The sequence below is a fragment of the Plutella xylostella genome, chromosome 14, assembly GCF_932276165.1.
Source record: "Plutella xylostella chromosome 14, ilPluXylo3.1, whole genome shotgun sequence".
NCBI classification, from domain to species: Eukaryota; Metazoa; Arthropoda; class Insecta; order Lepidoptera; family Plutellidae; genus Plutella; species Plutella xylostella.
The window spans coordinates 900,420-912,608 of NC_063994.1; the positions used below are offsets into that span (position 1 = coordinate 900,420).

General features: G+C 32.3%; 1 protein-coding gene across 1 annotated transcript in view; it reads left to right on the forward strand.

Moving 5' to 3' along the window:
- The window catches only part of LOC105385858 (dynein axonemal heavy chain 1), a 145,698-nt gene that overhangs the window by 18,831 nt on the left and 114,678 nt on the right, over positions 1 to 12,189 (forward strand). The gene's annotated exons all lie outside the window — the stretch shown is intronic.

A 12,189-nucleotide genomic window follows, 5' to 3' on the forward strand; every position in this document is an offset into this window, starting at 1 on the left:
TATAATTATCAATAAGTACATACTTCTATAATTATGTAAATCTGTTTATTATTTATTAGTTACATTGACAATGTTACGGTGGTTTTACATTATCGATACCTATTTACCTATACCTATTTCACAATAAAAGGAGGTAGCTAACCAAGATTTACGAAAATTCTTATTCTGAAAATAAATCACTATAAATTGTATCTTCAGTGCTGCTTTCACCAAAAACACTTGGTGGAGAATTAATTGGTCGCAATGAATTATTTCGGGGTGGCTCTGGACTTGTATAATATCCTTGATAGTTTGGAGGATAGCTGTTAGACATGTGCTTATACTTTTTTTAAACTCCCATAATCTCCATTTCCGCATCCATTTTATAGTCAGGGTGAATTGATTTTAAATCTTCTACTAGGGACAATGCAAAGTTATATTCGGGTTCACTTTCACCACTTCTTTTGTCTCTATTCATCCTCTCGTCCATCCTTTACATTAATTTTGTAATCATTTTATCCTCAGCTTCATTACATTTTTTCTTCCTTTTTGTAAGATTAGTTGTATTATCATCGTCTATGTTTATTGTATTTGTATTCTCATCGTCTGATATTGTTGGTGGCGGAGTTTTCAATGGACGAATTTGAGTACTAGTATTCAAGATAGCAAAGGTGAATACAAATATTCTTTAGAAGTAGATGCACTGGAGCCACTCTTGCTTTTTTGTTCCTATCCTTGACGTAGGCGTCGCGGATTCCCTTCCATCTTTTTTGCAATTTCACAACTGTAACAATAAACATAATATTTTTATTAATATTTCAGGTATCTGGCAACTGGGTGCTCTTTACGACGGCTCTCGGTACCCCGCGTCAACAATGTGTATGGGTCTAGAACCAAAAATTATCTTGTGCCTAAATTATTTAACCAATTACCAACAGATGTCTCAAATGTTAAACCTTTCAATAACCATAAGAAAAAAAAAGTACTTAAACATTTTTTTGTTCAGTCGTTATAATTTATTACTTTTCTGAATACCGTGTTATTTTTAGAGTACCTATGTGATTGTATATCATGGTGTAACGTTTCGCCCTACCGCCTGCCTACTTAACTCCTACCTATTGGATTTACTAAGAAGATATTTGAAACTACAACAAAACTTACTTGAGTGAAATAAAAGTGAAACAAATACTGCTTTGAATTGGCCATGAAACATCCAGGGAAACCCTACGTTGTGTTGTAACCCAATAAACGAAAGATAATGAATTAAATAAAACTATGACCTAGAACTGATTACATACTTCCTACCTGTCTATAATTATTGACCTATATACTACAACTTTAATGTATAACTTTTATTTGTACGATAAATACATATTTACAGGTAAGTACATAAAGATAATAATATAGATAATAATGTTTTTTGGTGTTGGTTAATAAGGGAAGCCCCTCCATACGCTTTGTAGGCCTTGATCACTACACCCGATTGAATCAATATATAAGACTCTAAAATAGATAAATAATAGCAAATATTCAATCGGAGCCCTCGTGGAACACAACCATTGACTTGGACATTCCTCCGACCAACTTATTAATCACTTCCCTTGCTCCTAACCTTATATATTTACATGTTTTATATTTATTTCATGTAAATAAATCAACATGAATACATGTTGTCAAAGCTAAAGGGACAATCATATTTATAATCATAAATTAACTGAAACTAGAATAGTTCAATAATTTACAGTATAGTAACTTTATTAAATCATGAATTTCATAATAGATAAGTATTTGAAAATATAATAATATGACTCTAATTTTGTAGCCAAGTGGGAAGTGATTTAGGTATTATTTTAAAAGATTAAATATATAATATGAAATAGTGAATATTCTTTGATCTTATTGGAATATAGGATAATTGTTATGAAATAGTGAATATTATATAAACTTATTCAAATATATTATAAATAGTTGTAATAAATATATCCTAGCTAACTTTATTCCTACTATATCCGTGCTATCTTTATTTACATTAGAATTTATTGATTTAACAAGGAAACAAACACTTCTATGGGTAAGAATTTACATAACTTTCTGAAAATATGCAAATTGGACAGGAATCTGATCTACCTTCAAGCTATTTGTATTTATTGAGCAATATAGGACCAGAAATGATTTAGTTTAAGTATCTAGGACCCTTATTTGTGATATCTTGACACTTATTAGAGTAAATTTCTCCGTCAATCAATTCTTTCCCTGCGCTGTTACTTGTTTTTAAACTCAAAGTCAAATAATCTTCTCTGCCATATAGATACTACAATAAATCATCTTTGAAAAGTTTATTTAAGTATGTATCTACTTTATTCTTTGAATAATTACTATAGCATAGATTCTATAGAAGTATTTATTTACCTAATGAAAAATCAATAATTTGAACAAAGAACCATAGAACAAATTTGAAGGTAGGTGTATATTTTTTATTTGATAAGAATTTATTATTTTTTAAGTGAGATCTATTGTCAGGTTTTAGTTATTTGATAATCATCATCATCACCAGCCCGCTTCTGCCTATTTGTATCTATCCAGAAGTCCCTATTCTAAACTAAAATAAGTTGAACCAAAGCTAAAATAAGGGAATGTGTAATGTGTAGGTTTTTCTCTAGCTAGCTAAATACTGAATGAGCGAGGTAGAAGACCTTTAGTGTACCTATCTAATCCCTATACCAGTGTGATGGAAATTGCAGCCGTGGGTTAGCGTCCTTCAAGAAATAAAGTGTAGGTATAACTTCTCAATCATATACGAGAGACAAAAAGTAAATACGAGTAGAAAGGTGACTTAGCTTCGCACACGGTGTTCCGCCTCGGCTCCACGCGCCTGGTCCTCAAGCTCCCACGGCACCGATCACTCCCTCCATCTGACCGTCTGCTCACCACGGCTGCTCACAAAAAAGTGAAAAGTGCCCACGCGCTGCTCGCTTACGTGGATATTATCCTCTACCCTCAACTCGCCGATATCAATATTAAGGCTCACCTACACTCAGAATAATTATCTTGATTATTCTGTGATCCGAAATTGGTACAACGAAGCTTGGCACGAAGTTAGCCGACACCCTGAATGATTTAATAGACAACTTTTCCAAAAATCCCACGGGAAAACCCTTCCAAAGCGCAACAAATCCCTCGGAACATCCAGTCGTAGTTTAAATTCATTATTTGCGAAATAGTTAATGTTTCGGCATCGATGGAACATTACATTCAACCCCTTATATTTTTGTAGTATCGCAAGTATATTATATAATTGAGATATGGAAAAAATATACACAATAATATACACCACCCTTTATTTTCGCAAATATCAAATTCATAGAATTTAAACGATGAAAAAATTGTAAAAGGAAATTCCGATCATCACCTCAATATGTCTGTGTGTGTGAGTGTAAAATGACTCAGATGATTAGCCAACAAGATCCCCAGAAATTATCAAAAATCAACGACCATCCCTATTATTATTTATTATTTACATAACTATTGATCGAATACTTAGTAGATTATTCATGCTCCAATAAACCGGGAACAAGGGGATACCCTGTCGATCAGAAGGATCCAATGCTAAATGAGAAACCACAAAACCTTAAATTTATTTTTAAGAATTCTATAGCATCTTTAACACGCCCTCTTAGAGCACGAACTCTCCCACGCCCTATGTTTTCGACGATGCATCATCAATAGAAATTAATAAAGTTCAAGTCTCATTCTAACAATCCCCAGGAACAATGTCCACCAATCTCCGAGCTTGATGTAGAGTGTAGAAATATCAAGTATCATTTTACCAAAACTAGAAAGAGAATTATTATTATGAACCATTATTGCATTCATGTTTACAACTGATTCACAACTTTTCAATCCCCCTCCAATCCAGCAAAATGACAAAATTTTGTGTTGAAAATAATTTTTTTTCTTTAAGTAAGTAAGTACATGTTGAGTATAGAATATTATGAAGATACTGTACATACAACAGTATAATTTGACTATGCTGTCCTATCCTAACACCAAAATCTTCATAAATATTCTCTTTTGTATAGTGTTGTGTCATTAAGGTGAAATCGGAATCTTTCCTTCAGTGCAGGAGAACAGCCATGATATTTTACTAAAGCCACTTTCACTTAACTATATGTTTGTAACTACGTATTATTTTTCCAATACTTAGATTCCTAGATATTCAATTCACCACAACTCTCATCCTCTTTCTCTGATTCACGCCACTCTAATAAACATCAAGGCCTTCTTCCTCCCCACTGATTAAATCAATAAAATATAATGTATCTAATTATTAATTTTATTTTCAATCATTTACCTACCTAAATTTAAAAGAAATGCATCTAGTTTATTTACACTTCGATCAGAATGTGTTTTTAGTGTAAAGTGTATTTGTTTTCCGTCATGATCAACTTTTGGTATGTAGATATTTTTCTAAGCAAATTGTTTCAAAGTACCTAATTGTATTTTTTTTGTGTAAAGTGTAGTGTGTCGTGTGGAGTCTGTAAAAGGTACTTTGTAAAAACATCTATAGCCTGTATAGACGTCGATGTGTTAATGCGTGCATAGCTAACTTAAATAATAAATCGACTAAAGCGTTTGTACCACGTTTGTGCCCGAGTAGAACCGCCTTTCTTCGCCAATTTACTACAAAAGCAAGACTAAGAGTGTATGGTGTGTAAATTACTTGAACCAATTTGCACACTACTAACTAACGGTCCGATATTATACCCATATTTCAGGCTCTGCCTAGTTTAGGGTCGGATGGCCGTGTGTGAGATGTCCCCACATATTATTAAGTTAGTAGTTTTAAAATGAAATTAACTATTTATTTATAAAAATCTTTTTTTTTCTTTTAAGATTTTACTCAGTATTATTATTTTTAAATTTTTATTAAAATACTTATTACATAAGTAGCAATAATTCTTGTATCTACATTAGTTGATCATTTGGAAAATATTTGTGTAATAAAGGTAACTTTTGGAATAAATTTATTATTTATAGCTAAATATATAATAGATAACTACTCAATCAAGTTTTACAGAAACAAATATACCAAAGTTTCCCTTATAAGTGTGTGTGTGTGTGTGTGTCTGAACGAAGTATCAATAAACCCTTCATTTCCCAGTTGTATTTGTCATGATTATAAATCGCACTCAATATTAAATAAGTAAAACTTCATTCTTCATCATCCTTTAATCAACTATGTAAGACCTGGCCAGGTACCTTTAACATTCTTATCATTCAGACTTTAAAATGACGTTTAAAGTAGTTTTCTTCCTTCCACATTCTTTGCCCTTTCAATTTTTCGAAACATTATAATCACGACATAATCCCCGGGAAATGGCTATGTAAATACCCTACCCTTTTGTTTTCTCTGTAAAAGAAAATTATATCAGATCAACTTTACCAAAATTGAAAGTTCCTACTCTCATGTAACAGACAAATCCACCCCAATATTCCATCGATACCAAAACATTAAAATACCGCCATCTAGTTTTTTTTCTACAACCTATTACACTAATACACTATTTATTTTATCAAATATGTCTAACTACTACTTCTACTTCAACCATTTTCTACCCTCAGTAACTACCTAAGTCGAAAATAATGTTACTAGGTAACTAAAAATATTTCTGAGATATTACAACTCTCCTTCACAACCCCTATTTGAAAAACACGGTCTCCATTATCCTTATTCTAGGCTGTTTGTGTAAATGTGCCTTACCTGTCTAACTGTCAAATTTATTAAAACTAAACTGTCAATGTCAACCTGACATAACCTTAACCTGTTTGGCTGTTTTTTTTTTCCGCACTAATCAAAACAAAAGCATGCGTCGTTGTGTTCAACAACATCGATCGCACGAAGAAATCTAATGTTTACCCGATTAAACTTACGAAACTCTAAAATAATGAGTGAATCTTACAGGTAAGTGTCATTATTCTTTCAAATACCCTGTATGCATGCTACTAAACTAAGTCCTCATGCCCAAATTATCGTGATTCAAAATAAACAACCTCTGAATTGTTAGTTATTTATACATACAATAGCTCTGTTTTACGGATCTTGTGTTTATAATAGACCTATTGTTATAAAAATCTAACTCAATTAAATATCTCCCATACAGTTTTTAATTGATACTGACAAGACTAACCAACATATTTTAACTTATTGTCAACCCCTCACCTTTTAAATAAGTACCTATCCTAATCATTTGGTCTCCAACTCCTATATTTACATAATTTTATTTGAATTATACCTATATCATTATTTGTTTTATTTCAGGACCAAACATAACAATGCAAACCCAACTACACTCTTTGTTGAACTAAAACCCATGATAAACCACTGATCAAACCATCCACTGTGACAAACCATTCACAATGCCTCACTACTAGACCAAAGTTACTATTCTACAATAAGTAAGTACCTATTTCTTTTCTACATATGTTGTAATCCAATTTTAATTATACTACCCTGTACTTAGATTTTGTTAGATTGCTATGAAAATCATACCTGTAGATCCAATATTGATTACCATTCATAAAACCATTCCCTAAATGTATTATCCTATTAGTCTACTTAAGTTATATTGAACTAAATAGTCATTTCCTGAATTTTTATAATTATGTAAATCATCTCAATACTTAGCTTTTCTAATTAAATTCTATTCTTCTTTTCAGGACATGACATACTTTTTGAATGCTGATGATGATGATGATGTTCCCTATTTGACAACCAAACTCTGAGATTATATACTATGAAGTAAACATCCTGACTCAGATGAAGAAGTGAATTGCAACCGCGCTCAAAATAGGAACAACTAAACTACCCACATAGCTTAACTTACAAACAATATATTGATACTAAATGAGGTCCTAGCCTACTTCACCTGGTCTAACACTTTATCAATAACAGTAACTTGCTACACATTAATTGTTTTCTAAATTTATTGTTATGTCTGACCGCTACCCTTTCATCACAAAATATTTTTTTATTATTTTTTCTTTCAAATGAGATTAATGTTATATTTTCTTTTCTTTATTAACTGTAACTCATTGTATTTGTTTAGAGAAATGTCTGATAACATATTCTGCTACTAATTGGCTCTCTGGAATTTCATAATTAGACATTTGGGCTTTTCCGGTTACTCTAAGTTAGAATGATAGCATAGATAGTGTTACAGTTCTATCCCAACTCCTATGATCAATGTTGTATAATATATCTACTCTTTCAGACATTCAAGTATAATAATTTAAGAGCCTAGTTTTTAAGCACCTAGTCGATGACAAGCAAAGATCCGATCCAGAAGCACAATCAACCACATCAACAATCCAAAGAACCCGCACAACAAAACTCATACAACCAATACCAAACTGAACCAACCCAGCCAAAAGGATAATTAATAATTATAGACTAGTTGCTATAAGTACCGATCCCCCCCCAACCAGGCCAGCCCAATCCAGCACCAATCATACAAGCCCCGCCACGCAAACTCCTCGATCCACCAATGCAGCCGACCGCACCTCCAGACCAAAATCCCCACCCCTCATCTACCTGAGCCAGAATGTCTATTCTAATCATTTCAGGTTGTTCATAAGGACTAAAATGCGCCGCCTTTTCGTTACATTTGTTTTTTTTTATATAATTTTTGATTTTAATAATTTTTTTACTGCTTTTACCTAAAATAAGACCATATCATTATTTTAACTACAACCCCTATTCACTAATAATTCCCTAATCAGCTACATAATCAGAGAGACCGTTCATAGTGATTCAGAGCAACACTAATATGACCAACCTACAGATAAATCAGTCTTTATACAACTATGTTTTATGTTATTCTCTTTACCTACCTATAAAATTTTATAGATAATGTCCTGAATAAGAATCCATTATATCCAACCCCTGATGATGATGATTATTATTTCCTCTCACTCCACGAGGAGCATAGCCCTATACAACCCCTAATCTTTGGTAATTATTTTAATGAACTACATAACATTACTACAACCCCTACTTATTAAGTAAATTTTAATAAATGGAATATTTTCATTATCCAAATTCTCATTCTAACTTTATCAACTACCTACCTATCTATCTTCACAAATGCTTCCCTAATTACGTTCCGCTCCAATACAAAACCTAGCATCTTGCGCTTCCTATTTCATGATAAATAATTCTTTCGTTTATAATTAAGTTCGATCACTCCACGGCAACAAATTGTGATTATATCAAGGATATAATCACTTTCCTACCCCTAGTATGTAACAAATCATTACGAACAAAACGCAGAGAGACTTATTATAACGTAAACATGTTGAGAGTATTAGTAAAGTGAGAAATTATAACTTGCAGTGATTTTGTGAATGTAAAATAATGCAGACTGCCAAAATATTATACTAGTCTGTGACGCAATAAAAGTTACTCTGTTAAAAAAAATAACCTTCTGTCTTTTTGTTGTTTGTGGTGCAATGCTGCATAAAGTTTTTCGAACTAAAAACAAACTTTTGAAACTTTCTTCTATCCATAAAATTAAAAGAAATGCCTTTATGTGAAAACCGCCATATTGAGTAAATAGTTACTTACTTATCGCAAAGGCAAACAAAAAACCTTAATGTTTTTTCGAGACAAACGTAAGTTACCTATATACTATGCAAAAGAGTGTTCAATATTGTGGTTTATTTGTAAATAAGTACTATCTTAATCAAATTGACTTGTAAAATTTCAGATAAAAGAACAGAAAACTAGCTGCCTGACATCTAACATGAAGAGATGAAGCAAATTCCCTAATATCCTGGTCTTTCGGTACCAAGTTGTAACGTTTCGCCCTACCGCCTGCCTACTTAACTCCTACCTATTGGATTTACTAAGAAGATATTTGAAACTACAACAAAACTTACTTGAGTGAAATAAAAGTGAAACAAATACTGCTTTGAATTGGCCATGAAACATCCAGGGAAACCCTACGTTGTGTTGTAACCCAATAAACGAAAGATAATGAATTAAATAAAACTATGACCTAGAACTGATTACATACTTCCTACCTGTCTATAATTATTGACCTATATACTACAACTTTAATGTATAACTTTTATTTGTACGATAAATACATATTTACAGGTAAGTACATAAAGATAATAATATAGATAATAATGTTTTTTGGTGTTGGTTAATAAGGGAAGCCCCTCCATACGCTTTGTAGGCCTTGATCACTACACCCGATTGAATCAATATATAAGACTCTAAAATAGATAAATAATAGCAAATATTCAATCGGAGCCCTCGTGGAACACAACCATTGACTTGGACATTCCTCCGACCAACTTATTAATCACTTCCCTTGCTCCTAACCTTATATATTTACATGTTTTATATTTATTTCATGTAAATAAATCAACATGAATACATGTTGTCAAAGCTAAAGGGACAATCATATTTATAATCATAAATTAACTGAAACTAGAATAGTTCAATAATTTACAGTATAGTAACTTTATTAAATCATGAATTTCATAATAGATAAGTATTTGAAAATATAATAATATGACTCTAATTTTGTAGCCAAGTGGGAAGTGATTTAGGTATTATTTTAAAAGATTAAATATATAATATGAAATAGTGAATATTCTTTGATCTTATTGGAATATAGGATAATTGTTATGAAATAGTGAATATTATATAAACTTATTCAAATATATTATAAATAGTTGTAATAAATATATCCTAGCTAACTTTATTCCTACTATATCCGTGCTATCTTTATTTACATTAGAATTTATTGATTTAACAAGGAAACAAACACTTCTATGGGTAAGAATTTACATAACTTTCTGAAAATATGCAAATTGGACAGGAATCTGATCTACCTTCAAGCTATTTGTATTTATTGAGCAATATAGGACCAGAAATGATTTAGTTTAAGTATCTAGGACCCTTATTTGTGATATCTTGACACTTATTAGAGTAAATTTCTCCGTCAATCAATTCTTTCCCTGCGCTGTTACTTGTTTTTAAACTCAAAGTCAAATAATCTTCTCTGCCATATAGATACTACAATAAATCATCTTTGAAAAGTTTATTTAAGTATGTATCTACTTTATTCTTTGAATAATTACTATAGCATAGATTCTATAGAAGTATTTATTTACCTAATGAAAAATCAATAATTTGAACAAAGAACCATAGAACAAATTTGAAGGTAGGTGTATATTTTTTATTTGATAAGAATTTATTATTTTTTAAGTGAGATCTATTGTCAGGTTTTAGTTATTTGATAATCATCATCATCACCAGCCCGCTTCTGCCTATTTGTATCTATCCAGAAGTCCCTATTCTAAACTAAAATAAGTTGAACCAAAGCTAAAATAAGGGAATGTGTAATGTGTAGGTTTTTCTCTAGCTAGCTAAATACTGAATGAGCGAGGTAGAAGACCTTTAGTGTACCTATCTAATCCCTATACCAGTGTGATGGAAATTGCAGCCGTGGGTTAGCGTCCTTCAAGAAATAAAGTGTAGGTATAACTTCTCAATCATATACGAGAGACAAAAAGTAAATACGAGTAGAAAGGTGACTTAGCTTCGCACACGGTGTTCCGCCTCGGCTCCACGCGCCTGGTCCTCAAGCTCCCACGGCACCGATCACTCCCTCCATCTGACCGTCTGCTCACCACGGCTGCTCACAAAAAAGTGAAAAGTGCCCACGCGCTGCTCGCTTACGTGGATATTATCCTCTACCCTCAACTCGCCGATATCAATATTAAGGCTCACCTACACTCAGAATAATTATCTTGATTATTCTGTGATCCGAAATCGGTACAACGAAGCTTGGCACGAAGTTAGCCGACACCCTGAATGATTTAATAGACAACTTTTCCAAAAATCCCACGGGAAAACCCTTCCAAAGCGCAACAAATCCCTCGGAACATCCAGTCGTAGTTTAAATTCATTATTTGCGAAATAGTTAATGTTTCGGCATCGATGGAACATTACAATGGCATATGCATACTTACCTGTGTTAAACTACATCTTAGTAAAAACCTACATAACATAATTTAACTGTTAAAATTACTTATAACATTGAAACTTGATATGAGCGTTTGCCCACATAAGCTACATTCTAGCTTGGGGCTCATAAGCATGTACCTTAGTCGTAAGCTTCACATGAATAAAATATTTTTGAATTGAATTGAATTGAAAAAATTAATGGACCTGCATTTTTCATTCAGAAGAGGATTTTCAACAATACAAAAAATTGTTCGGGAAACATGTTAAGCTATTAAAAACTTATTTTATATTTGTATGCCACCCAAACAAACAGAAGATTGGAAAAACATTAGTAAAGGCTTTATAGAAAATGCTGATTTTCCTAACTGCATAGGTGCAGTGGACGGCAAACACATTAGGATTATAAAGCCGTGCCATAGCGGCTCGCTATATTTTAATTACAAAAAGTATTTTTCGATAAATTTGCTAACCGTATGTGACTCCAACTACAAATTTATATTTGTTGATGTTGGATGCTATGGAAAAAGTTCAGATTCAACTATATTTGACAGAAGCCAATTGAGAAGTGATATAGAAGGAAATACTTTAAATATTCCGCAGCCAAAACAAAAAACAAACAATGGAATAGCGGCGTTGCCCTTTACTTTTATTGGTGACGAAGCATTTCCCTTGTCAAAATATATGCAAAGACCGTATGCCGGCTTATTAACGCCATAAAAAAGAATATATAATTACAGATTAAGTCGAGCACGAAGATAATTATATAGAATGCACTTTTGGAATAATGACTAATAAATGGCGTATATTCCACCGACCATTAAATGTTGGAATAGACTTTGCCGAAGAAATAGTAACAACTTGTTGCATACTGCATAATTTTGTTCGATCTAAAGTAAAGGACCACGCATCTTTGGACTTTATGACAACCCAAACGTAAATCAAAATCATTGTGGACTCTCAGGTATTGCGATAAGGGATAAATTTGCCGACTATTTTATATCAAATGAAGGGGAATCACCATGGCAGCATAAGTACATATAATGATATATGTGATATAAATACTGTTGTTTCTCTTACCTGCTTCATTTTCTCCTTGCTACTTTTTTCCGCAAAGCTTGGAATAAATATATTGCAAACCTCTTCCCATGCCTTTTTTTTCAAATTACGAT